This window comes from Poecilia mexicana, unplaced genomic scaffold (genome assembly GCF_051168715.1).
Source record: "Poecilia mexicana isolate PSO_F unplaced genomic scaffold, ASM5116871v1 scaffold_9, whole genome shotgun sequence".
In the NCBI taxonomy this organism is placed as follows: domain Eukaryota; kingdom Metazoa; phylum Chordata; class Actinopteri; order Cyprinodontiformes; family Poeciliidae; genus Poecilia; species Poecilia mexicana.
This window is the reverse complement of record NW_028263378.1, coordinates 5433036-5460904: the sequence shown is the minus strand read 5'-3', so window position 1 is coordinate 5460904 and position 27869 is coordinate 5433036. Positions and strand designations below refer to the sequence as shown.

Sequence of the window (27869 nt, the reverse complement as noted above, 5' to 3'; positions counted from 1 at the left end):
TTAAAATCCCAAGTCCCTAATTGCACTGAAAATGAAAGCAGTATGTTTGGGTTTTGTTGGTGTTGCAGCAATCAATTATTGGGTTCTCTCTGAATAGCATTAATTGATGTGAAATTAGCAAGCACGCCTTTAGCTCTCAGCCCATTATCCAGCGATTACGTTGCAGAAAAAAAGAAAAAAAAAGAAGAGTCAATTCATTTGAGTGATTTCACACTCCAAAAACCACACTCAGAGATTTGGAAGAGAAAACTGATTAAGTGTGGTGGTGAGTAATGAGACCATCCTCAAGTATTCTGCTAATGAGCCAGTTCATGAAGTTAGTCATTGGATGAACTGTATTCAAACATGTAGTGTGTGTGAGCTTTTAATTCAGGGACTGAGATTAATGGTTGTTTGTTGATTTTGTCTTGACACGATGTTGATAATCTCATTTCGTTACATCACACCATCGTGATGAAACTGGTCCAGGATGGACGTTCTTACACTCACACTGTGCAAAAGTGAACCAGCTCCTGGCAAAGACACCACCGACAGCACATCCTGTTTTCCTCTGTCCACCGGGCACAGTCGGCCTAACAAGAGGGTCAGTAGTGAGGACGGAGGAGACAGACAGCAACGGCCCCCAGGGGGGTTGCCTTACTCACTGCTTTAATCGGTGCAGTGATAATGATTTGTGGCAGCGACTGCAGGGAGGCAGTTAGGGTCTATTTGCAACTCATTCAAAAACGTGCTTCCTCGCAGATTAATGATCTACCACGCTGTTCCAGGGAGACTTGGTGGAGAAAATATCATAACTGCCATCTTGTCCTTGATGTCGAGCATGCTGAGTAATACGGCGGCAAGAACCGATTCATTAGTCATCAATTACATTATTAATCAGCATCTGACAGTCGGGTCAGAAAAGAAGTTTTTACAGAACTTTGTTTCTTCATCTGGCGATTAGTACTGGAAATATAAAAAAACTTTTGTACAACAACAAAAATTGCTATCAGTCAAATTTTATGTTGCATTGTAATAAAAATGCTGAGGATTTTATTGTCTGCCTCTGCTAAATAGCCTCCCTGTTCATTCCAAGTAATTAATGTAATTGAGCTGTTCATAAATTATACGACTCCTCATTTACATTCAGTGCCAATTTCCCTAAAGCTGCATTTATAGAAGCTTTTGCCAGACAGGAATCCACTCACACACATAAAAAAACTTTTATTTACACGCCTAAATCTTATCGTACTGAAAGTTACACAGTTAAGTATTTTTGGCAATATTTCCATTTAATCCTCACAGTTTTTCAGAATTTTGATCTGAGTTTGGGAACAACAGACATGTCTGCTCAACGGTGTGTACAAAGCTTTTATTAGCATTAAAGCACAGCTAGCTGATACAGGAAGTTAGAAAAGTGTCATCCTTTGCTTATTGAAATTAGTTAGTTTTGTTGCTGTACATTTCGCTTCGTTTTAAATAAATAACATAGTTTAGGAAATCTATGTTATTTATTGAGCAAATATATTAGGCTGAGACTTAAACCAGAAATTGTTTATTGGAAACACTAATTACTGTCTTCTACATCATAAATCACAGGTAAAAAGAAAAGACATCTAAACATTTGCTTTAATGGGCATTTACGCTGTTTTCCTGTGATACCTTCACCAAACACAACCCGCCCATTGCTGCCAACAGAACCTTTCTCCTTCCATCCATTACACTTTAACTCAGCTCTCTGACTTTGCATTTTACCACCACACGGTCTTCCAGAGTTTTATTACAAGACCTCGCTTGTCAAACATAATAGATGACTATATTATTAGTTCTGAAAACATCTCAAGATGTTTGCTGAATAAGCAGGTGAATATATCTACATTTAAGCATACAGCAGAACACTTAGCTTTAGTTTTCCTCCAGGCCTTGCATTGCTGTTTTGATGTTTTATGGCCCTTTTTACAGACTCTCAGCAGTGCAGTTTATAAGGAGTGATTCTGGCACATTGGATTTTAAATGAAACAATGACTATGCGGCATAGTAAGTCTTAAGTTTTTGTAGGTATTGCTTTCCCGGATTTGTCAGATTGATTTGTCATGTGTTAAAACGTGCAACCAAAGGATTTTAAAAGTGAACCTTTTGGCTTAACAGTCAAAATCAATTGAGGAAATTGTCTTATTATAAGTTTAGTTGATGCTTATTGACTTTGTGAGCCATCCGAAAACACCAGAGTTAGAAAATATTGCCTTTTGGCGAGGGACAGTTTGGATGTGATGACAAATGTGGCATGTCAGAATGCACAGGGAGCAGTTACATTGTGTCTCAGTCCTGCTCAATCTTGTAATATTAAATCTGTCAAGCGTAATTGGTTTCCTACCAGATTAAAACATAAAACTGTGGGGAAGACACTGTTTTCTCCTTACCACCATCTGTGCTCTGCGATGTGACACTGCAGCAAGACTTGATGAATCATTAGGTCATTAAGCAAAACATATCCACTGTAACTTGGGGCCAAAATGAGTTTTTCTGGTGCTATTTTTGTCTCTGCTGGTAATGTCAGACTTTTAGACACCTTTGTTTAGTTTTATTTAACAATAATCTCTTACTCTTGCTCGGGGGGCTGGTGCCTAGCTCCAGTGGTCATTGGGCTAGAGGCGGGTTACACCCTGTACAGGTCGCCAGTCTATCACAGAGCTTTGTAGGATTTTGTTAGTTTTTTAATTGGGTATTTTTTCCACTTTTCGTCATTTTATTAACTGAGCCACAAAATCTGTTTTTATAAGGGCTGGCACAATAATGCTTTAATGTTGATTGTTTTTTTGATTGTCACATAGATTTTTATGTGTTAATTTTTTTAAGAGCAATTAATTGCATTTTTTTTTACATACAAACAGTGATATTAGGCATTTATCTGTGCAAGATAAATTAGCTTTCCACAATGGTTTCATTCGTGTTTTATTGCAAATTCAAATCTGGAAGACACACAACCCACACACAAGGTTATAACGTTTCAAGCTTTGCAGTTTTGATTAATTAAATTACGTAAATGTTGGTGCAGGCTCCTGCTTTGTGCTGCTGCTGGTACAGGAAGAGTTGGATGTTGCATGTAAGAGAAAATGATCCATCAGTCTGATAGCAACATGGTCCCAGAAAAAGCACATCTATTTTTATTAGTCAAATTCTGATGTAAATCTCAATAGTTTACAGAACAAATATTCTTTCATACATGAAAATGTGAATTTATAATCCAGAGGTAATAAAAAATATCATATATAGGGATTTTATATAATTAATTCTGAAATTGGGGCTCTCTGCTCAAATTTGGGATATAAGTATTGAATTGTACAGTTGTCAGATCTACATTTAGAGTAATCTTTTCATTTTCCAATGTGTTTCTTCTTGCTGGAAGTCATATTAAGAATTTACAATCCGACTTGTATCCAATAGAAATATGTGGATGGAGCTAAATATTAGGGTAATGGCAAGGAGGACTTTCAACCTCAAAGACTTGAAGCTCATTAGAAAAACATAAATTGTCAAAACACCAGTGGAAAAATGGAAATAGCTGGTCAGCGATTCTAAAAAGAGTTTGATCGCTGCCATGGCAGTGAAGATTTTTTTCCCCCAAGATCTAAGAACTATATAAATAATTTTTAACATGCAACGTTTTAATGAGATATAAATGTAAAAAGAAATGCTTCTATTACAAAGAGAAATGTCTCATTTTCTATCATAAACAAACAGTGGAATAAAATATTGCATATGTTTCAGGTGTATTTTTAACCTTTTCCCTTTAATCCTCCAAGGAAATAATATGATAAGCCACCCCTGAAGATTTTTTGAAAGATTATCTCACTTTTCTCTTTTCTGTCTTCCAACATTCTCAGCTGAGATCTTATAAGTGTTTTTTTTTCTCTGGGAATGAAGTGAGAGGGAGGAGAATAGTGGTCACCAATGGCTCCCAAGTCACAAACAATCCAACGAGAACTGCATTGTGAAAACATGGACATGTGTTTTTAGTGTCTCAGTGAGAAATAACATTCTGCCTTAGGCTTCTGGCTTTGGTTTTGAGATTTGATGGCTGGCAGCAAAAACAAAAGCAACACTTGATAAAATAGACAGATAATACTGAAAAGTACAAGCCAAAAAATGACCATGTGCAAAATATATTTTTACTCATCAAGCGCTTGGCTAATGTCGTGTTTAGATGATGCTGGCACCCAGAGAGCAGCAGATGCCTCTGATTAGCTGCCATTTCTTCTCAGTGGTACTACAAATATCTCTCTGCTTCCTCCCAAGGTTGATTGTACGTCAATCGTTATTTTCTGCCAGTGACGTGTCTGCTAGCGACGGGGAATGATGAAGGAGATTAAAGGCAGAACATGACAACGATTCATGGGAAAGAAATCTGCCTTCTCTCTGTCCAGACAGCCACAGATTCAGGTTGGATCACACGGTCAGACTGGTCAAGCGGACCAGATTCTTCCAAGACTGGGCTGGAAGATTTACATAAGACAGCTGGCTTTGATGCAGGCGCTGCTCTGCAGTGGCTGGGGAAAGATACACAGTATAAGAGTTTTATGCAGAGTGCTTCAGAAGCAACATTCAACCCACAGGCTTAAAATGTACGCTAAATAATCAATATCATCACCTATTTAAAATAATGACCCAGGGAGTTTTTTGTCAATGGTGGCAAAAAAATATTATTTTTTGACTAAATCATATTTTGGCAATAAAACAGGGTTCAAAATCACTTTTGGAAAAAAATTACTTAGGCAATTATTTTAGGAAGGTGGCAATATGAGTCTTTATGTGTTCATAAAAGTCAAAGATTTGTTGGTCATTTGCAATATATAAATACAGAATCGTTTTGTTTTGGTCAGCAGTTCACAGCGGCCTCTCTTAGGTTAGATTTACATTGTTTTCGGTCAACAAGAGATCATTAAACACAGTGTTTAGTTAGGAAGACGTCAGTTTAGACAATATTGTGAAGCCACAGATGTCAACAAGTTCTGAGCCAACAAGGCTGGCAAGACTGGCTTGATTGGCTTCACGCAAATAAAGATTTACCATTAATCATTAAGAAGGGCATAAATAATATTTGGCATGCCATTTCTAAAATAAACGTAACCCCCCCCCAAAAAAGTTAGTCTTCCATCATTTTATTATTTGACACGTTTCATTTCCAGCTATAATGTTCTTGGTTAAATAAAAATTCAATTTTGTTTATTTATATACCCATAATTGACAGCATGTCATATCAAACCACGTTACAAAATAAAAATACGTTAACAAAAGTTTTAAATGACTTTAAACATTAATTTTCCAGAAATATTACAAAAAGTCAGACCTAACTTCACAGCAACCCAAATTTGCCATTATTATTTATGCTTCATGATTAATTATCCTTAGTTTTAAAAAAAAGTCATTATTGAGTGAAAAATAAACATACTTTTCTTGCAGTCTTACATGTAGCCATTCTCTCAATATCAACAAATATTACCACAAAGTATTACCATGTAAACAAATCTGAATAAAGTATTCAAAAATGTAAATTTTCTGATATACATCTGAAAAACAGAATAACATTTTTTTAAATCTGTTTTTTTCTCCCTCTAAATCTGATTAACCATAGGTTACTACAGATCAACAAAGAAAAAGTGATTTTTTTTTTCCAATTACAACTCATCCAGCCTCAAAGTTTGTTTTACTGAGTCACAGAATAGGTTCTCAGGAAAAGAGCATCTTCTTTAAAACTCTAATATCTTATTTCCTATCATAGCCATAAGGGAAGCATACCAAATACAGCCTGTCTGTAGAGGCCATCAGAAGTGATGGTGACAAATTAAAAAAGTATGACATGTTTTTTATGTTTGATAGCAGTTGTATAATGACGACGGCTTTCAGAGATCCAAGGAGAAAATGTTTGGTCCTGTACCAGAGCGTGACAGGCTGGGGTTTCTTTCAGTTATTGAAATTTAAAGGGGGAAAAAATGATGATTGAAATCATGTTTGTGGGAGTGGAATATTTTCCATGAGTGGTAGCATCATTAGTTTGTTTACTTTGCCATTTATTAAGTACATAATTAGCTCTTCAAAATGACTAAATGCTTCATCTTCACGCACCAAGGATGAACTACTACTTCTGAAATATCATTGCTTGATAAATTAATTCTCTGTCCATGTAGGAAAGTGTATGAGTCATCAAAACTTATTTGCTCCAGACACATTCAAAGGATGAAGCTTAGGAGAAAAGAAATCTCGCAGAAACATCTCATAATTGAGTCATGCTTTGGTGGGAAAACTATGTTTTATTGCTGTCTGTATCTTTGTGAAATCAGCATTGATATGAGAGCGAAATCAAGATTGGGAGGTCATAAGGAGGATTTATTCTACATGCAGAGTATTTGCCGTGGCTGATTGAATCACCGCTGCATCAAAGCGGAGCGTCGTCTCTGGCAGAATTAATCACCATTTCTTTGTTAGCGGCGCTTGTTTGTGTGCTCCGTCTCCTCGCTGCTGATGATCTTGAGGGGCATTCAAGTCTGAGAAAATTAAGGCCATCAAAGACGTGCCATGCAGAGTGGCTGATTGCAGAATTCCCACATCAGGGAGCAAAGTCCATTATCATTAGGTATCCACCGATATGTGCTGTGGTGAGTCAGGGATGACAGAACGATGGGATACAAAGAGGGAAAAAGGAAGCGGGCAAAAGCAGATGAGCTCTACGGAGGATGGATTTAGGGGAAACTGAAAATAGCACAGAGGGATAGACAGGGAAGACGGAGAGGGAAGAAAGTGACAACAAGACGTATTGATAATTACCTCAGCAGCTACTATAATGTACAAAAAAGCACCAGTCAAAATGAAATGTCATCATTTGGGATGAGACTGGTCGGTTCCCTGACTCAGCTCGTACAAGGGCTACCCTACTTGTCATTTGTCATTTGCTCCAACATTCATCACTGCAAGCCTGGAGTAAAGCTTATCTGAAGTCAGCACATCGAAAAGAAGTTATAATAGGCCGCCATCACACGCCTGGAAACCGGGAAGAAGCCTTTGAGAGGCAGGTTTCTACATGCAAAAACTGTCACTGAAAGCAGTAAACGGAGTCAAAAGCGTCATTGGTTTAAATGGGTCAGTTCAGTTTGACGATAAATCACCTTAACGAAATAAGGTGATGAAAAATAGATTTCTGGTTAATTTACATACATCAGGGGTGTCAAACTCAATTTCACAGAGGGCCACTTCAGCATATTGGCCCCCCTCAACGGGCCACATTGACGGTACAAATCAGGAGGGCATCCCTGCTAAAACACCCCAGACAAAAGGTTGACTTCCCTCATTCAGGTCTGTAGAGGCTTATAATGAGTCAATGGTCCAGGTGTGTTAGAGAAGGAATGCATCTAAAGTTGCAGATGGTAGCTCTGGAAAACTAGACTTGGGCAGCCCTAGCATAAATATATGAAAATACAATGTTAAAAATAAATTAAACACCACCTCATATTGTTAAATAACTGAGTTTATGTATTGAAGTTTTATATATTGCATTTGAGTTTCCATGGCCTATAAAATGCTGGGGGGCCACGAGTTTGACACATGTGCATTACGCCATAGAACTGCCAATTGGTAATTGAAGTAAAGTAGCTTCGATTTCAAAGAAGCCGACATGGAAGTCGATTGGCAAATGAACCATCACAAAAGAGGAAGGCTCTTGTTGTCTCATTGCACCCCAAGAGATGCATAACCTACAAAAACTGTTTCTGTCTGGTTTTGAACCAGAGACCTATTGCATGTAAAGCAAACATGATAACCACTACACTACAGGAACTGAACTTCTTGTTTGTTTCAGTTTGAGGTTCCAAAGTTGATGATGTGAGATGCAACGCATGAAAATTTTAACTGAGGTTTGCACTCAGATGCCTGGATTCAGAGTACAGACCATGACATCACAGAACCCTTGTTGACCTTTAGTAAACACCTGTGATGAATAGAACATGCAAAAATCTGTTTCTGTCTGGTTTCGAACCAGAGACCTATTGCATGTAAAGCAAACATGATAACCACTACACTACAGGAACTGAACTACTTGTTTGTTTCAGTTTGAGGTTCCAAAGTTGATGATGTGAGATGCAACGCATGAAAATTTTAACTGAGGTTTGCACTCAGATGCCTGGATTCAGAGTACAGACCATGACACCACAGAACCCTTGTTGGCCTTTAGTAAACACCTGTGATGAATAGAACATGCAAAAATCTGTTTCTGTCTGGTTTCGAACCAGAGACCTTTTGCGTGTGAAGCAAACGTGATAACCACTACACTACAGAAACTCATGCTCTTGACAGTGGTCCTGGTAGATGAGCCACATTTTGTTAGAGACTAATAACGAGCATGGAACAATGTCAAATACTTACAGATCCTCTCAGAGAGCACAGTAACTTGGTGAACAAACTGTCAGACTTATAATTGTGCCTAATTTCGCATTACAGTCCATAAACTAAGCCTGGGATCAAAAAATTGTATTGAAGATGTCATTAGCAGAGACAAATGGTTCTACAGAGACTTGGCTAAATGGCTAAAAAAATAAAATCAATACTTACAAATAAAAGATGGTTCAAAAATAAAATTAACATATTAAAATAAAAAAATATCTGTGAAATACAATCAACACTTGAAAATTAAAAATGGTTCAAAAATAATATCAACACTTGAAAATTAAAAATGATTCAAAAATAATATCAACACTTAAAAATACAAAATCTCTGGAAAATAAAATATTATGTATGTTGTTTTGAAAAACATTAGAATATAAGCACTTTTTATCAAATATTCATTGTGGTAAGATCATGTCAGTTCTTCTTAAAGCCATGGAAACTCAACATTTTCTAAGGTAGGTGAGTTAGCTCAGCAGGTTAGAGCACCATGCTGGTAATGCTGAGGTCAGCGGTTCAAACCCCATATGGGGCAATTCATGTCTAAGGTCTTTCACACAATCAACACTTCAAAATAAAGGTTTCAAAAATAAAATCAACACTTCACAATTAAAAAATGGTTCAAAAGCAACACTTTACAATAAATAAGGGTTCAAAAATAAAATCAACACTTCACAATTAAAAAATGGTTCAAAAATAAAATCAACACTTCACAATTAAAAAATGGTTCAAAAATAAATAAGGGTTCAAAAATAAAATCAACACTTCAAAATGTATAACTGTTTCTGTCTGTTCAGTCCATAACAACATCTTTTAACAAATAAAAAATGGTTAGGAAGCGCATTACAAACCTTTTGTTGAAATGACGCGTTAAATTCAAGTCGCCATTACAGACCAGAGAAAACTAAAGAGAATGCAATGTTGTGTTAATCTCTGTGAGGAGCCGGTAGTTTATCTTGAGGAAATAAATGACGATGCAAAAGTTAATTAGACTGTAACATGCGCAGTCCGCTGCTCAACCACTGCGGAATTAGAAAGAAACCGCTGGAAGTAACTCATCCAGCGGATTTAACAAATGGAGCCTTCTTGGTGCTCGTTACCCAGGAGAGCGGCGCTCTGGAGGAGATGCAGACGTAACATCATCTGTCCGTTACGGAGAAGCGAATATGATTGTAATTTCACGGATAAAAATAGTACATGACCGATTTTTTTTTCATTATTTTTTTTTTATTTTTATGTTGTCTATCAAGATAACAGATACCAAAAAAAGTCTAGCGCCACCTGCCGCCCTGACACCAACTCACACATCTTCATTCACAGTCTTACTTGTAAATCGATTTTTCTTTTCTTGGACGTTTTGATGTTAGCTTGTCGACGTCTCAGTTTTATTCGCTGGGAAAATCAATAAGCAGCTTGAGGTGACTCTGCTGCTCTCTAGTGGCGAGAAGCCGTAATGTTTTGCTGGTAACAATTGGAATGCATTGTGGGAGATGTAGTTTGTAGTCAATTCGTGCTCAAAACCTATTTTAAGTCAATCATCGGCCTATAAAATGCTGGGGCAGGCCACATAAAATGACTTGGCGGGCCACATGTGGCCCACGGGCCTTGAGTTTGACACATGTGACATACATCCTAATAAAGTTTCACCCTCAACCCTGTCACTGTATTTACAGAAAAGACACCACAGCAACGTGTCATGCCTATGAAAAGTATCCTATAGAGGTTTGATATTGAGAATTTCCTCTATTTGCTTCGACACCGTTATTTTGACTTGTTTAAAGCACTCACATGGCCATTCATTTGATGGCAGTTTTATTGAATTATTAGCTTTCTTTGTTGGTCTTTGTTGTGTATTTGCACAATACAAACACAGCCACACCATCACTGTCAGTTAGTTTTCATTTTTAAATCAGGCATCCTGAGTTTTATTTTGGCAGAACAAACAGAAAAAATATTTACAGTAAGTATTAAATTAAGGGTTCAGCATCATGATCTAACTGGAAAACAGTCACTATGTTACTGAGCCCTAAATAAACCAATTTAAAGGCACTTAAAATTCACTCAGTTTTGGGATAATTTGTTCTTCCTTTATTTACATTCTACACAATAAGTTTTTGTATGTTTTGCATATTTTACCTCTGCTTTTATAACTAAAGCTCTAATAACCACCATGTTAATGAAACTTGCACAAAGAGGACAAAGAGCAAATATTAGGGTGTACATATCTACATGTCTTATCAGGAAACTATAATTTTTTTTTAAATATTAACTATATAAATACACCATTTATGTGTTACTGCCATGTCATTTATCTTTTCACTTTTGCTCTTGAACCAGTTTGATTTGTTTTCATTCCGGCTGTAGCTGTCATGTTCAAATCATTTTGGTCCTTTAGCCATCTCCACACCTAACATGAATGGGTATCCAGCATTGTGTGAAGAATACACAAACATCACTGAAGCATAGCAGTAGAAGCCTCATCTAAGGATGCTGCTGTTCAATTTGCTCCATACGATCCACAATTTTCAGTCCCACACAAGAAAGACAACAGATCAACCTGGTATAAGCACTTGCCAGTAATGTGTGTTTTTCTTGTGTGCACTGACAATCAACATCATTTTTTCTTTCTTGCTTGAGTATCTTTTTGCTGCTATCAAGTGTTCTGCTGGTCACTTTAGTCAGGAAATCACGTGCTGTGAATAATTCAAACATGAGCCTTTCTTTTGCCCCTTCATGCTGTGAAACGAGGGGTGGAGTTGAGCTGGGATTTCGCTCAAACCTTTAGAGCACAAAATAGTGTGTATACTCCCACCACATCCTCTCACACTGTGTGTGCACACCTGCGTGTGTGCAGCAGCAAGCGATCCGCGCTCGCTCGTGTGGCCACGACTGGGGGGTGTGAGAGGGTGGGGCTCTGGTCAGCCATTGATAAGGAATCCCAGAGACAGGAACCATGTGTCAACTGTAGATAAAATTAAAGGACAAAAGAAGGCAGGAGAAACAGAGGGAAGGCTAAGAAACACAGATTTTGTAAGCGTGGCGACTCAGCCTCAGCAGAATCAAGGTTACAGCTTGCAAGAGGAGACACATTTCCAGACACTGTAAAAGGATTAGTTTCACCAGATTCTAATGTCGCTGTCTCTGTGTTGCAGTCTGTGCATTTCACTGCAACTGCAAACACAGCCAACACCAAATGCTGCTTTTCACACGCAAAAACACACACACACACACACACTTGATGCTTACATTCCCAAATAATGTTTTTAGCACTTCTCCTTTGGTGGTGGATTAGAAATTAAAAGAAAAGTAAGGCATATGGAAGCAGCTTTCCTATTAATATTCTGAACCACAGCGGTTTGATTGTTACCTCCTCTGGCTCTGCGTGGAACAATCCTGACCGATGGCAAAGATCTGAGCACATCTGCAGCATCAGAGCAGATTAGAAAAGTCTGGAAATTAATCATTATGCACCTGGAGGGAAATTAGAGACTTGAATAGTATTTGAGAAATTCTGAGTTCCTGCGAAAGTGACTAGTTTCATTCACCCTGGCGCTCGATAATTTATGTGTGTATGTAAATGTGAATATGGAATGACTTGAAAGTAAAAATGGATGCTGTGATTCCCTTTTCTTTTATCTTTGATATTAATTATTTTCTAGAGTAGATGAGACAAAGCAAAAATAACTAAGCTGAGCTGATCTATTTTGTAAGTCACCATGTGATCCAAGCAAAGCTCCCTCATTACATCTATTCAGGCCAGAAAGGCCTGAGGAAAAGACTGCTGCAGCACTGACTTCCTGAAACATATTTTCACGGTTAAAGGAAGTGATACAGATCAGATGAAATCCTTTAAAAAAAGAGAGGAAACCATGCGAGGTAGTGATTTCCTCTTTCTCCCCAGGTATTTCTGGCCGTCTGCAGGGCTGATTGAGTTTTGAATCTGCTGATATGGAGGCCCTGTTGGAGGAGCGCGAGAAGCCTTATCTCCTGAAGAAGAACTCCTGGTGACAATATGAATAGGTCTGTCCACAGAAAGACAAGGAGGCTCCTACAAGGGAGATTTTTTTTTAGCTTTTTCCACTCCTGAAGTGACGCTTTTTTAAGAGAAAGCTGAGTGATATGCAGAAACATCTCTTAGTTTCCTGGTTTTCCCAAATATGATTTTTTTTTTTTTTTGCGCTTCCAGTGATTGTTAAAGGAACAAAGTGAAATTTTATAAAATCTTAAAAACAACTTCCTTTCTTACTTCAAATTATTTTTTATGCTCATACAATATGGTGTCAGACCCAGATCTACAGTACATTTGGGGCATGGGGTAGCTTACGATTACAATTCACATGAATGCATCTACTGGATATCATTTGCTGAGATTATTTTCCAACAATAAATTTAGTGCTTTTTAAACGTTTAGAGATTTAGTGCCACCAGATCTTGTTATATTACATTCGTATAGCTACACACGATGATCAAGACTTTAAGACCTTGTCCATGTAAGATATTTTTTTCAAAACTGATCTTTGTATTTGTCCTTTCTAAAAAAAAATCTTAATGAAAACTGCATCATTTCATTTCTAGAAGTGTTTGCAATCATACAAAAGAATGCACAAACAATGTTCAAGGGAGTCCTTTATGTAACTCAATATCTGTACACTAAAAAAAAGGAAGATATGCAGCATGTGGTTAAAACAGATGACCTGTGTCCTTGACGGCCAGTGGCCTTTAGTTTTTAAAGATGTCTCTTGTCTTAAACACTTGAACTGAATGTCAGAGTTTTTTCCTCAGCATGCATTGAAGTTCTAAGGTTAAAGTAAAAGCAAAACTCTTACATTGAACTGTGCAGCTGTTTGGAAAATCCTGATGGCTGTCAGTGACTGTCAGATGGAAAAGAGGCTTTTAATAATCACTGAAGTCTCTGACAATGCAGGACAGACAGGCAGGAAGTGAACGGGTCTCTGCTGAGACTGACCTGAGATGAAGGGTTGAGACAAAAATAGAAAAGATAGGACAAACTCTGCAAGTTTCAAAGTGAATTAAAATAATGATCTCTTCCGCTAAAATGTAAGTGATTCTGGATTGGCATCTTGCTTATTATGAATGGATGGAAAGCAACTGCCAAGTTCAGTTTCTGTTGAACTTTAAGACAAATTCTTGCTCAATAATTTATGATAAAAAGTGTAAAAAGTACATTTTTAGGGGGAATGTAGCTGATTTTATTCAACTGTGGAGTGTCCAATGTAACACCTTACAATAATATAATTCCTTTTTCCTCTTTGTAGGGGCTCAAATATATTTTTTCCGGCTACTGAAGTGCATCAAACTCTGAGCATGCAATTTATTTCTTTGGGGGAAAAAAACAAAAAAAACATGTCACATTCTGAACATAATACTAGCATAACAAACTCAAAGAATGAACCTTTTACTGAAGGATATGATTATGAAGAAAGGATGAAATACTATAGTGGTGCAGAGGTAATTGGATGGTAAATGTCGCATTGTAGTCTATAACACATAAATGGGAATGTGAATGAAAAATGAGCAAAAAGCTAAATCTAAATTAGATATCATGAGACATAATGCTATACCATGTAATTGCTGCAAATCTGTCAATTGCAGATTCATGATGCATCACCAGTAAGGAATGGTGAAGCATCATATTGTGCTGCTCTTAACACATCGTCATTTTGTGCATTTAGAGAAGGTGTTAAACATGCGTCGGTGTAACACCTGGTTATTTTAACTACTGCAATTTCTCCATTTTCTCGTACCACTCTGCCCATTCTCCTCTGACTTTAACAAAGCGTGTTTTGTGTGTGGATTCTGTGGAAAACTTACAAAAGGTTGTGCTTAGAAATTGCAGTTTTTGAAATACTCAGACCAGATCCTCTGATCAAAACAACCATGCATCACTCAAGGTTATCTTACTTTCTTTTCTTGCCAGTCTGGATTCTTAGTTTGAACTCCAGCAAGTTTCTTTAACTTGTCTAGAAGTATGAATGTATTGAGCAGCTGCTATGTGATTGGCTAATTTACTATCTGTGTTAATAAACAATAATTGCGTAGCTTATAAAGTAGCTGGAAACTGTATATAACTACTTTAAAAAATTAGACAGTTATTAGGAACAACAAGAGATTTTTTGACAGCTTATTTGCTTCATCTATCAGTTTTTGAGAAATGATGCAGAAAAACCCAAAAGTGTAATGGAGTCTGAAGTACCAGTCACTCCAGACCTGTGAAGGACTGCTGCAAATATACTTACTTAATGATTTTAATAATTATGAGAGACTGAAGGAGAAGGCCACACATTTAACCTCTGACAGCTGATCCATTTTCCTTTAGGTGCGATGTCTACGGAGCCGCGCCATCCTGGATCGATCCGTTTGTGCTCTGTGATTGATTAATGCTGACCACTACTGTCAAGTTTGCCCTTCATAGGAAGAAATTAAGCGTGAAGGCACTCAGGTCTTGTATTCCCTCCATACTTCAGGAGAGTGATTGCATTTTAGAGCTTCTGTCATCTCAGTGAAACAGTCCACTACTGAACAACATCATTGGAGAATCAACAGCAAACTCTGTCATGACGTTGGACACTAGATCAGGCCAGCAAACCTGACCACCGACTGAATCAATTACACAAATAATCATCATTTCTCTGACAGATTTTGTCTGATTAAAAGTGTCCATTTTAAAAGAATATATATGCATTTGGCAGAACAGTATAAAATGGAACTATAGCAAAGAGATGATAAGTAATTTTATCACTGTATATAAATAAATGTATGGAGCGCCAATCCTGAATGATGCAATTTGATCATTGTTTGTCAATTTTTCAAGTTGTTCATTAAAAATGATGTAGGATAAAAAGAACACTCAATAACAGGTAAATAATAATACAAAAAAGTTATTTAGCTGATGCAGTGAGTAGCCTCTAATTTCTTAAACGACCATGTTGAAAGACACATCCTGCAGTCGTGAAAAATATGTTAGTGGCATAAAGCAGAGATCACAGAAACGACTAAAACTGTAGTCTATGGTAATTACTACTTTTAAAACAAAGTGAATTAAAAATGTCTAAAACATCAATGCATGGCTGGTTTCGCCGCTTCAATTCTAACTCTTGTTTTTCTACACAGAGGCTGAAATTGAAAGGAAAACGTCCTCAGAGAACTGAATTCATTTCAATGCTGATACTCTGAAGCAACAGGATTGCTGCCTGCCAGCTTTCACCCCTGTGTCATTAAACAAAACGTATGAACATGAATACTGCCCACTTTGGACAGATCTATTCTTATTCACACAACACAATTCAAGCAAAGATTAATGGAAGCCACAGAAAATTGTTGGAGAAGTGGATAAAAAAAAACAACCCATTGTTGAATACTGTTTGAATGTTCCAGCTTCCACAAAATTCTCAAAAACATCTTTTATCTTTTGTTGTGAACCTTTTGTGACCTCGCTGAACTAAATCCTCATCATTTTCTTTCGGCATGTCGACAGACAGCCTCCCTATCATTTGTAACATTTGCTAGAAGCTACTTAATCAAGCACGTTAAGTGAAATAAATTTAACACTGATTTTAAATCTGTGCAGCAGATGTAGTTTGTTTTCATGATGCTGGGTACTTCAACAGCTTTGCAAGATTGATGTCATTATCAAACAACAATGGCTTCTGTCAAGTATAAAGGTCAAAGCTATTAACTGAAAAAGTTTTCAGAGTTGGATAGATTCAAGAGGGTTTGCTGAAAGCAAAACTAACCATAGAAAACCAATTTACAGGGAGAGCAATCAAACTCCATGCTAGGATTTGAACCCAAGAGCTTCTCGCTTGACGGCAACAGTTAACCATAATCTGCATCTGATTGTTTGGCAAAAATAATCAAATTAAGTATAAGGACAGTATAAAGTCCTATCATTCTTTCTTTTTTCTTTTTATCCAATGACCACTGCAGGTGGGCTGCAGAACTGCATGGACAATCAGGTCTCCAGGATGAATTACAGTAAATGAGAGTCAGCTCTACCTTCAGTGACTTAACCTGCCTCCTTTTAAACCAGCAGCAGTGTTTCTGTTTCATCCTGCTTTCGGGTTTTTGCAAACATATTAGGAAACATTCATGTTTATGTCACCAATATATAATATCTGATTATGCTTGATGTGTAAACCGTTCCAACTTTATGAGCACAGACACTATTTATCACTCTGAAAACCTCAGTACTACACTAGACAGAATAACATTATTTTATTTGCTGAAACAACAATCTTTTACTTAAAAAAAGAAGAACATAATCCCCATGGAGACAGGTAAACAGAGCAGTTTTTGCTTTGAGAAATGATTTTAATAACAGTTAAAACGATTTCTGCAAAAATAATTGCTGCAAAATGTATCTTTTTATGTCACTCTTAATGAAGTATACTCTATACAATCAAATCCCCAAAATTCAACATTGATTTTCCTCCTCAGTAAAAAAAACAAGTTTGCAACATCTCTAGGAAAAGCAGTCTCACATACTGAATACATTTTAACACTCATTCATCCCTCTCTTGTCCAAGTTACGGGTCCATTCAGCGAATTCTGCTTCTAATACGTGATACACAAGACATTTTATGGCTCCTCATATCATCCAGTCTTCTCATTTCAGAGAAAAGCTTTTCCGTGGAGGAGAAATAACAAGGATGGCCCTGTGGTAATTGCATTCTGAGATTCAGAATTATACACCACTTGGAGTCTGAATTAAGTTATTTCCAAGCAGCTACAGTGAAAATTACTTGTGAATGCTAAAAAGTAGATTTGAAAATGGGGTACACAAAGGTGGTGCCAAGCAGTACCAATGACATGACTTTTCTAGTTTGTGGAATACGCAAAGGGAGGAAATAAGGACAACATGTAGATGACAAAATGGAGACAGAAACTGTAAAACCAGGAGAAATTTGGAAGTGTATCGTTGATGAGGAATAGACAAAGATTCTTCTGAAAAGTTGTGAAACACAGATATAAACGCATATAGAGCATGTAGGCAAAGCCTCTGACTCCCATTTATTCAACTGTATTCAGCTGGGCTGAAAACTGAACATAAATGTTTTGTGTAATAAATGTGATCAAATGAAAACCTTTTGAAGTTGGACATTTATCTGCTACTGGGAACCGTTAAAAAAGCAATTTCAACACCTGTGGCACTCCAGTGACCCACAGTGAGAGCCACTTTCCACAAATGGAGAAAATATGGAACAGGGTTGACCCTTCACAGGAGTCAGTAGGAAACCAAAATGACTCCGGGAGAGCATCGATGATTCATTCAGCTCTGCAGGCCTCACTTCCCTCCATTCAAGTGATGTAAGACAGCAGGTAAAAATAACATTTGAGAGAGTTCAATGGCAAAAAACAAAACAAAAACACAGATGACTAAAAAAAACTCAAAAACTGATCTCACATTTACCAACAAAAAAAAAAAAAACACTTCATGATTCCAAAGATTTTTGTTAAAAGATTTCCTGGAAATATTTGGAAGGTGTCAGTTTCCTTACATCTGGTGTGAAACTAGCACAGCTTTTTAGAGAAAGAAAACTGGCACACTTCATGGTACCATGAATTTCTGTGTGAAACTCGACCTAACTGTGATATTTTATCTGACAAAATTTCTATCACAGCCTTTACCTTGTCTTGTCTTATGCAATTTTTCCAGCTGTCTTGGTACACCTTTGTTTGGGTTGTGTTTACCCACAATGCAATAGGTAACAGAACACAGTTCCCTTGAACGAAGATTAACTTTTTCTGTACCATAGATTTCCAACTTGGTCAAAGAAAAGAAGTCTAAATCTGTTAGTGTGTTGTTTGAAAACAACTTTAAAAAGTGATGTAACTCTACAAGCATGAGAGATACTATTATAAAAATAATCCTGAAGCTGTCTGATAAGATCAAATAAGTTTTTGTTTTGCTTTAGATGACATTTAAAATCTGATTGCAGGTTAGAAAGCCATATAAAGCTGGCTTTATTTCCCATGTTCCTCAGTGCCCTCTCATCCCCATGTCAGTAGTTAGAATGTCACTTTGAATATGTACTAAAATAGTTATAAAAATCCTGCTGATGCAAAACTTAAAACTTTGCAAAAATGAAATCCTGTATTAGAGTGAAACCTGGCATGGTGGATCAATTTAGAACCTCAGCTTCTTGTTCTGAGAATAACAGACATACAAACTTTATAGATCCTGACCTCAGGATCAGAGGTCAATGTAAAACACTGAATCAAATGATTCCCTAAGTCCTTGTGTTGGTTTCATGGTGGAAATGCACAGTAGTAAAACTAAGATGATGTAAAGAAATGTTAATCGCTTAAGGTGTGTTTTATGTTTAGGTTTGGAAAATAAGAATATGTTGCATTAATTTCTAAAAAGTGACAAAAATGCATTTGACAGCTTTTTGAGTCTCTTGTTGCCTTTTTTTTTTTTTTAAGCAGTAAACTGCTAAAATGGATGACTGGATGAAAGGCCGCGTGCCTCACTGGAATCAGGTTGGGATTTGAATCTGGGTCAGCTGCCCAGTCAAAAAGCTTAGCTCCAGCTGTATTTTATTCTGGGCTAAGCTGCTTTATGCTAGAATATTTAGTCTGAATTGTTCTTGTTTGTGGGAATCCAACAGGTATTTGTTTTTAGATTTGGAGAATAAGCCAAGCAATTTGATCTAACACTTGATCAACTTCAGTTTTAAATACCTGGATGAAGTTTGTCAGACTATTTTTCCTCTGGTTGGTTTCACTCACAGTTAGAACGGTTCAAAGAGCAGAAAAACGTTACTTGAGGACAAGGCAACATGCTACAAATCTCAACCCTCACGAGCTGTTTGCTAATTGTTTTTTTAATTGAGATTAATACTGTATAGCAGATTATAGTACGGCATAAAACAGCAGAATAGATCCTAAACTATGATTATATGATCCTATAAAGAAATTGTAAGAAACAACTTTCATAAATTATAAGATTTGACAATGTCCTTTCTAACTCTTTCTGCTTAACTACGAGGTTTTACAACACAACCAGCTCAGCTCCTTTGACAGCATAGCAAATCAACTGAAATAGTCTGAAGTCTGTGAAAGTGGATTGTTGTTATTACTAATTTACGTCGTAGCTTTTCTTTAAAGAATTCAGCTTCTTCTCTCATTTTCAGTCACATTTCAGATTGTGACAGCCAGCAAGCATTTATTTGTTGTTGCCAGGCCATTGATATACACCCTTTATAGAAGTTTATTGCTGTTTGAATTCAGAGCACATGAAAAGCTGTAAACAACAAAGCTCTCCATCACTGCCTTAAAACTCCACAGCAGCTCAACGGCACTCTGAGCAGAAAGGCAATGTGCAGCTAATTATAATAAGCAGCTTGCACAATGCCATTAAAGGTTTTTCTGTGAAAGGAACTACAGCATATTATTAATTCCATAGCAACTGATACAGTATTCATGTGGAGCTCAGCAGGTTCCCACTTAGTCTTTGAACTGGTCTTTGCACAGCAGTTACAGTACAAATCACTTCATTATGCAGCTTCCAAACAGTGTTACAAAAGGTTTCTATCAGACGCCTGCAGTACAGAAAAAGTCCTCCCTATTAGCCAAATTAACCTTTACATTCTCAATATATGGGGCAATTGTTTGTGGATTAATGTTATATAAATGAAACTAAACTGAGTTGTGTTTTCATTATACTTCATTTTGTGTACAGTGCAACTGGACCTGCATTCAAAGCCTTCTCGAGTTCCTTAGAAAGTGTGATTTTAGTAATATTACAATGAATATAACGTCATGCAGGAATACTGAACAAATCAAGCCTAAACTTCCCATAGCAGTCTGTAGCTCTGAGTGTCTTTAACATGTTCAGATGTTCTTTAACTTTTTCGCTCACTTTCAGGGTGAGTGAGCCAAGTGAACCAGCCCTGTTTAGTTCAGTTCGTTTGGGGAGGTGTGATTACAAAATTGATCTCTGATGTGGACCAAACGCTGCCTAAAAAAACCCAGGTTTTGGTTCAGTTCAAGTGAACTCTATGTGAATGCAAGTGGGACCACTGCAAAAGCAGGAAGTGGACTATAGCACAATGCATTCTGGGTAAATACAACCAAAATAAACATGAAAGTCTAAAGCTAACGGCAGAAATGGCTCCTTGTCTTCTATCAAATATTGAAACTGCTGAAATCTCACTCCACTCCAGTTTCGCTTACATTTTGTGAAGCAGGAAGTTGCGCTCAGTGTCTTGTTCAGAGATTTAAAGTTTGCGGGGTGAAAAGAAAATCAAAAGGTTTAATTTGTTTGTTTTCACCGAACTGCATGCACAATTTTGGTCCCCATTTGAACTGAGGCCACCAACCTGTTAGGTGTAAAACACCTTCAGTGTAAGGCTCTGGCTTAGAAATGTGCTGCTAAGGCCTGATGCTGTCCTCATGTGCTATCAGGCACTGCAGAACATGTTTAGTTCAGGGTAATCAGACGGTGAGAACTCACTGTTTTATATATTTCATCTAGAGTGGTGGACAAGAATTTAGCAAATATATTGTTGACAACACACAGTTTGTAACTTTATTTAGTCAGTAGCTTTAACTTAAATTATGTACCTTTTATTGCAACAGGCTGGTTAAAGCTTGGCTGACATGGAGCTCATTTAGCTTCAATTATATATGTGAAAAAGCTAAATCTAATTGGATCACAAATTATCGGAAAGAAAATGTGTTTTTAATATTCCTAAGGATGTTTTGCCTTTCTTCAAATAGGCTTTTTTGGGTTAAATGGGTTCTTAGGGAGAAATTTGAATAATTTAATAATTTTTCTTTGGGATGAGTTTCATACCAACACATTACCAACACATTAAAATTCAACCCCTAGAGGAAGGCTGCATTTCAGCTCGAGTTCTGCTCAAGATGATGTGAAAATATTGAAGTAATTGAGATTTTTTTAAGTAAAAGGAGAAAATTGGAAAATTTAGAATTAATTTGAACATTGTGTTTTTGTTTTCTATTAGATAAGCGACATTAAAGGGTGGAAATTGCAAAAATAAACAATTTAATTAAAGATGGTGAAAAGGCAAGTCATATGTAAACTTTTTCTGTGATCTCCAAATAAAAATCTTACAGCTTACTTTCCTTTTTTCCTGTTGGTCTGAGTTGCCATTTACTCATCATTGTATGTGTTTGTTTGTCTCGCCCAGCTGGTGAATGGGAAAGTGAATTATATCTAATAACATCTGCATAATAATTTTATTCATCCATCCATTATCTGATGCAGGGTGGAGCTCATCGCGCCTCAGACGGGTCGTCAGTCCATCACAGGTAAATTATATTAACAAGAATTTTAAAAGTGTTTGTGAATCAGAAAGTTTTGTGTTCTTTTATGTTTGTTTCTCCTGCAATATTGTTGTATGTGCATTAGAGTTGCTGCTTAAATCTTTTTGATTTTTTTTAAAATTGCATGTCATATTCATATTTTTTCACTGAGACAAACTTACAAGATTGTCTTGATGTCATCCTTCCTTCAGTTCATCTAGTTGATTAGAATCATCCGTTTGATCAGGTTTAGACAGTTTTTTGTTCTGGTGCCACATAAAGCAAAATATAAAAAGATATATTTTACTTTCTGTTTAAAAATGCTATTTAGGTGGGATAAAACATCTTTAGCTGTCCAACTTTTGCTGTTATGACTTAAAAAGGTAATGTACTGCTTTGTCTGATGTAACCAGGTTTCACTCTCTGTTGTGGTTCTAACAGGGACATTTTTATTGCTTTGCTGCAGCATTGCCAACTTGTTAGCAATTTGTCTGCATATAACTCAATACATTCATACATGTATGAAAAAAATCTAACATTTCATGCACAAAAATGTGACATATCCATTTGATAATTCTTAAAGCTGTTAAACATAACTGTAAATATTTTTGAAAAAATGTTCTTTTCAGCACTCAATACATATTTACCTCTGACCAATCACTTAACGAGAGAAAACAAAATACAACAGTTCCTTTTAACGAGTTAAAAGGAACATGCCTGTCGTTTACATCAGTTTCCTTCTTTCTTTCTCCAAAGTGGTTGAAAAACTCAACAGCTTGATGAATACAGGTAAGAAGAAAAATGTTTGAGGCTTGAAATGTACTTCTTAATCCTCTTCAGATAAATCCATGTTGCATAAATGTGTGGGTGGAAACTATGACGTTAGCAATTATTTGTGCACAACAGAATAAGTGCTGATGGCTAATCTAGTGGACAGCAAAGCTGCAAGACCTTGTAAGAAAGCAGTTTTTTAATAGTTTCTCGCTATAAAGTGAACAAATCACTGGGAGTGAATAATTTACCTTAAATTACGAATTCAAAATTGCAGCGGCTACAAAGCAAAAAGCGGATTTTGATCTTTGCTTTGGCTGAATGATAAAAGAATAACTTGCGACACAGAACTGGTTTTCTTCCCTTTACAATCTTTTGGTGATTTTCTGTTGCTTGGATGTATTAATTTGAAGCATTTTACCGATGTGAAGAACCGCAATTTTCACAGTCATGGAAGCACATTATAGGAAAACAATTTGCATTTCAACCAACTGTGTGTTTGTCTGTGCAACCAATATATACGTGGAGCTTGTTTTTTTTTATTTTGCACACAAATTTGAACTCCTTTCTTTCTTTCTTTCTTTCTTTCTTTCTTTTGAAAGAAATAAGGTCAGAAAAGTTCAGAAAAATTCTTTCTCTTTCTTCCTTTCTTTATTTCTTCCCCCGCCCCATCCCAAATACCACCTTGGGGAGATTGTTATGCCTTAGTGTTGCATGGACACATGGGAGGTTTTTTCTAAACTACATCAAATACAGGCCTGGAAATAAAAGAGCTTTTTCCCCGGTTTACTGAAGTAAATTCTGCTCTTGTTACTGTTCTCAAATTCCTTCTGAAATTCATATTTTCTTTAAACAACTCCACTTATTGCTGGAAGAGAATGCGAGCTGGTCCTCAATAGAAATCCTTCAAGGATTTATTGTAGTAATGAATAACTTGATCTCCAGCTGCTGGTGATATCTGGCTGACATTAAAGCATAAAGAAACAACACCTTCCATCCCCGCAACATTTAAATGAGAGAAAGCACAGAGAAGCAATTTGCCTTCAGATGACTTTCTCTACTGTAAGTGTCCTCTCCCACAGAGTTCTCCTGGCTTAAAAGCTACATTACAATGATTTAGTCTGCCTAGAATCAGAGTGCACTTTCTGAGACACACGTACACACACTCACATCCAAGCAGATACACCCTCAGGCCAAGGGATCCATCAGTTACAGCCGATTCACTCAAGTCATCATCGTCCTCATTTTTTCCCCCTCCTCTCTACATGCACAGAAGTGGCACATGATGGACTCAAACCCTCTCAGTACCTCAGATGTGGAGCGCTTTGTTTGGAAGGCATGCTATAAAAAATAAACCCAAGGTTCCATCGGGATCTTTGAGCCACTCTTGTTTTGTGTTTGCTGGTTTTAGCATGTCTGCTGTTAGCTGTCTTGGAAATAAAAACAGTAGAGTTTGTCAGAGGACTATATTTATCTGGTTCTGTCAGATGTCATAGGAAGCAGATGGTATATACATCCAAACTCGGTTCCCTGAAGTGTCTTTTACTACCAGCCCTTTTCACTTTTTATAAAAGAAAATCCTATAGTTAAGTGCATTTAGAGGTTCTCATCAGTTCATTTGTTTTATTTACACACTCATTAAGAGCAAAACTATTCATAATAAAACATTTAAGCCCTTGTCTACTTTTATTAAGGGCAGCGGTTGTATATTTCTAAAAATATATGTATTTGTTAAACTGACAAACACAGTTAGCAAACAGATTTTGTTTTATTGATCGGAAAGAATAGATTTGAATTAAACAAGATTGTTTGGCTGTGAATAATGTTCAGCTTTGCTACTTGTGCTGTGTGAGACCCGTTTGAACTCCCCAAGTGGAAACTGTCAGTACAGTTTTGTTTTACCTCTGAGAAAGTCTTGTGTCTTTCAGTTTCCACCCAAAAGAGCTGACATAATAAATGCCAACCATAAAAAATATATATTCTGAACTTTTCTGGTGCTTAATGGCTGATATAAATAATGTTGGCTGGTTTTAGAAAAGAAAAGTGACACAGCCTTGAATATGTGACCATACTGATGATACGCATTGAGAAAACTTTTTGTAAGTTGCATTTTAGCTGCAGATTTGTAATGAGAGATTAGAGTAATAAGTTAGTTAAAAAAAATGTTACCACTGTTTCATAACCAGCAATATAATGTAACAATGGCATTTATATTATTATAATGTGACATGTTTGATAAAATGTCAACTGGTGGGCAAACTGGACAGAAAAAAAATAAAAAGAAAAGGAACAACATGTTGATGGATTCATAAAAAGAAGAGGAATTTATGTTTGATTGATTCTATTTGTTATCACAAAGTCTTTGGTAAATTCTGTACAAATTTCCAATTTAAAGGTGACAAAGTTGTAAAATTTGTAAATCAGGGTATAATAATAGCATTACAGCCATGGAAAACTTGGCAAACAATCAGCAAAACCCATATTTTCCACGTTTTTGTAAGAAGTTTATTTACAGTTTTTGAACTCGTATTCTTATTTTTTTTTAACTTCCTCTCTTCTGTGGCGTACGGCTGCATGCCCTTATGATATTATACAAAAGTGAGGCAGTAAGACCACTGAGTGAATCTCTTTCAGAGCACTGAACCAAAACACATCCCTGCAAAAAGCTTCTTTTGTCTGAGGCAATCTGTGCCCATCCTGAACCTGTTGTGTAAGGCCACTGATGGCTTCCTCTTGCTGCAGGGTCAGAGCGGCAGCCATATTGATTTTGCTGTTTCTAAAGACAGTAGCAAACAGGGCAGGCACTGAATACCAACAGGAGTAAGTTGAAAAAAGGCAACGACTCGTGGTATTTCTCTGTTTCCCTGCCTTTCCCTGCCTCTCTGTTGGGTTTGAGTTCACGTATTTTCTCTTTCATGATCTGTGTCAGTACTTTCTGTTTTGCTAAGTACTGTGAGGGACACCAGTCAGTTTTGATGTGTTTCTAAGCTTTTATTGGTCCAGAGACTGGAGCATGCTTACTAAGAGATGCTGAGTACTATGATTGCTAAATAAAACTGACATGAAAAGTGTAAAGTCATACAAATGTTTTATTACTGCAGCTATAGCACGTTTATACAAACTGGGGTCATTCAAGTTATTCATAAAGATTCTCCGTCTGATCAAAGTAAATATAAATGTATTGTTTCTACAGCAATCCCCAGACCTGAGGAAGGATGCAACTTCCCCAAATCTTTGTTACATAATATTCAAAGTTCCATCTATGGCAGGGGTGTCAAACTCAATTTCACTGAGGGCCACTTCAGCATATTGGCCCCCCTCAACGGGCCACATTGACGGTACAGATCAGGAGGGCATCCCTGCTAAAACACACCCAGACAAAAGGTTGACTTCCCTCATTCAGGTCTGAAGAGGCTTATAATGATTCAATGGTCCAGGTGTGTTAGAGAAGGAATGCATCTAAAGTTGCAGAATAGCTCTGGAAAACTAGACTTGGGCAGCCCTAGCATAAATGTATAAAAATACATTAAACAACACTTCATAATGTTAAATAATTGATTTTATGCATTGAAGTTTTAAATATTACATTTGAGTTTCCATGGATGTAAAATTACTTATTTAAATCAGTGTTTAAAGGTAAGCAAACAAATAATAAAAACAAGTCACATGGGCAGACATTATAGACTTTATGCAAAGATGACCTTGAGTTTGACACATGTGCATTATGCCATTGAACTGCCAATTGGTAATTGAAGTAAAGTAGCTTCGATTTCAAAGAAGCCGATTGGCAAATGAACCATCACCAAAGAGGAAGGCTCTTGTTGTCTCACTGCACCCCAAGAGATGCTTAACCTACAAAACCATTTCTGTCTGGTTTCAAACCAGAGACCTTTAGCGTGTAAAGCAAATGTGATAACCACTACACTACAGGAACTGAACTTCTCTGCTTTGTTTCAGTTTGAGGTTCCAAAGTTGATGATGTGAGATGCAACGCATGAAAATTTCAACTGAGGTTTGCACTCAGATGCCTGGATTCAGAGTTCAGACCATGACACCACAGAACCCTTGTTGGCCTTTAGTAAACACCTGTGATGAATAGAACATGCAAAATCTGTTTCTGTCTGGTTTCGAACCAGAGACCTTTTGCGTGTGAAGCAAACGTGATAACCACTACACTACAGAAACTCATGCTTTGTGGTAAGATCATGTCAGTTCTTCTTAAATCCATGGAAACTCAACAGTTTGTAAGGTAGGTGAGTTAGCTCAGCAGGTTAGAGCACCGTGCTGGTAATGCTGAGGTCATTGGTTCAAACCCCATATGGGGGCAATTCATGTCTAAGGTCTTACACACAATCAACACTTCAAAATAAATAGGGGTTCAAAAATAAAATCAACACTTCAAAATAAATAAGGTTTCAAAAATAAAATCAACACCTAAAAATTAAAAATGGTTCAAAAATAAAATCAATACTTACAAATAAAAATGGTTCCTATAATAAAATTTACAGTTCAAAATGTAAATTGGTGTCTGTTCAGTCCATAAAGTAAGCCTGTGATCAAAAAATTTATTGAAGATGACAGATTTCACCCTGACTCCACAATTTGCAAGCTTAATTATCTTGTACATAGACAAGGTCTGCCTACTCTATCCTAAAAATATAAATTTTTTTTTCTAAATTTGCAAAAAACTTGGCTCTCTTCAAGTAACTTTTGAAGTTTGTGAAACAAAACAATATGTGCAGTTAATTCACTGGATTTTCTTATGGAAGTATTCACACGTGCACGTCTTGGAGTGTTGCTAAGTATTTCCTCTTAGACCAACTGAAGTGATCAGACTCCAGATGAACATCAGACATGTAGCATCACTTACTTAACACATTTTCCTAATTACAAAAAGTATTTACTGTACAGTGTTGCCCTCCAGACTCTCATGACTACACAGGACTCCGTCATGAGGTGCTGGAGGGCAGCGCTGCACATCACCCACTTTCACTGCAAAGTCTGCACATTGGTGAAGAAAGACAAATAAACCAGCTAAGATTTTACTCTGTAAGAACTCAGTCAGTCAGTGATGCTAACTGACTGAGTTAGCATCACTTTTTACCAGAGTAAAAAGCAAATAAAACTCAAACTGCAGTTTTTGAAAAGTCTCACAAAATTTTAGTCTGTCTTTGAGACAAACAACCTCATATTGCAGATAAGATTCAAAAACATGGCTGCTGTCCTCTCGGATGACAGCTCATCTTTTTGGTTCTGTAACTTTCCGGCTTGAAAATCAGCATAAGCATTTCTCTGTCACCTCTAGGCATCGAGCAGAAGCAGATCTGCTCCATCATCCTGTAACCCCGTGGTTTATTTGCCCTGATGGAGACTTCTGATTTAATTAGGTAAGATGT

At 36.9% G+C, this 27869-nt stretch overlaps 2 non-coding genes across 2 annotated transcripts; both read right to left on the bottom strand.

The window, feature by feature from the left end:
* Positions 1–8234: 8234 nt before the first annotated feature.
* Positions 8235–8307, bottom strand: trnav-cac (transfer RNA valine (anticodon CAC)). Its single transcript has one exon. It is a non-coding gene; the product is annotated as a tRNA-Val (tRNA).
* Positions 8308–26585: 18278 nt separating this feature from the next.
* trnav-cac (transfer RNA valine (anticodon CAC)) lies at positions 26586–26658 on the bottom strand. The gene has a single exon. It is a non-coding gene; the product is annotated as a tRNA-Val (tRNA).
* Positions 26659–27869: the final 1211 nt, after the last annotated feature.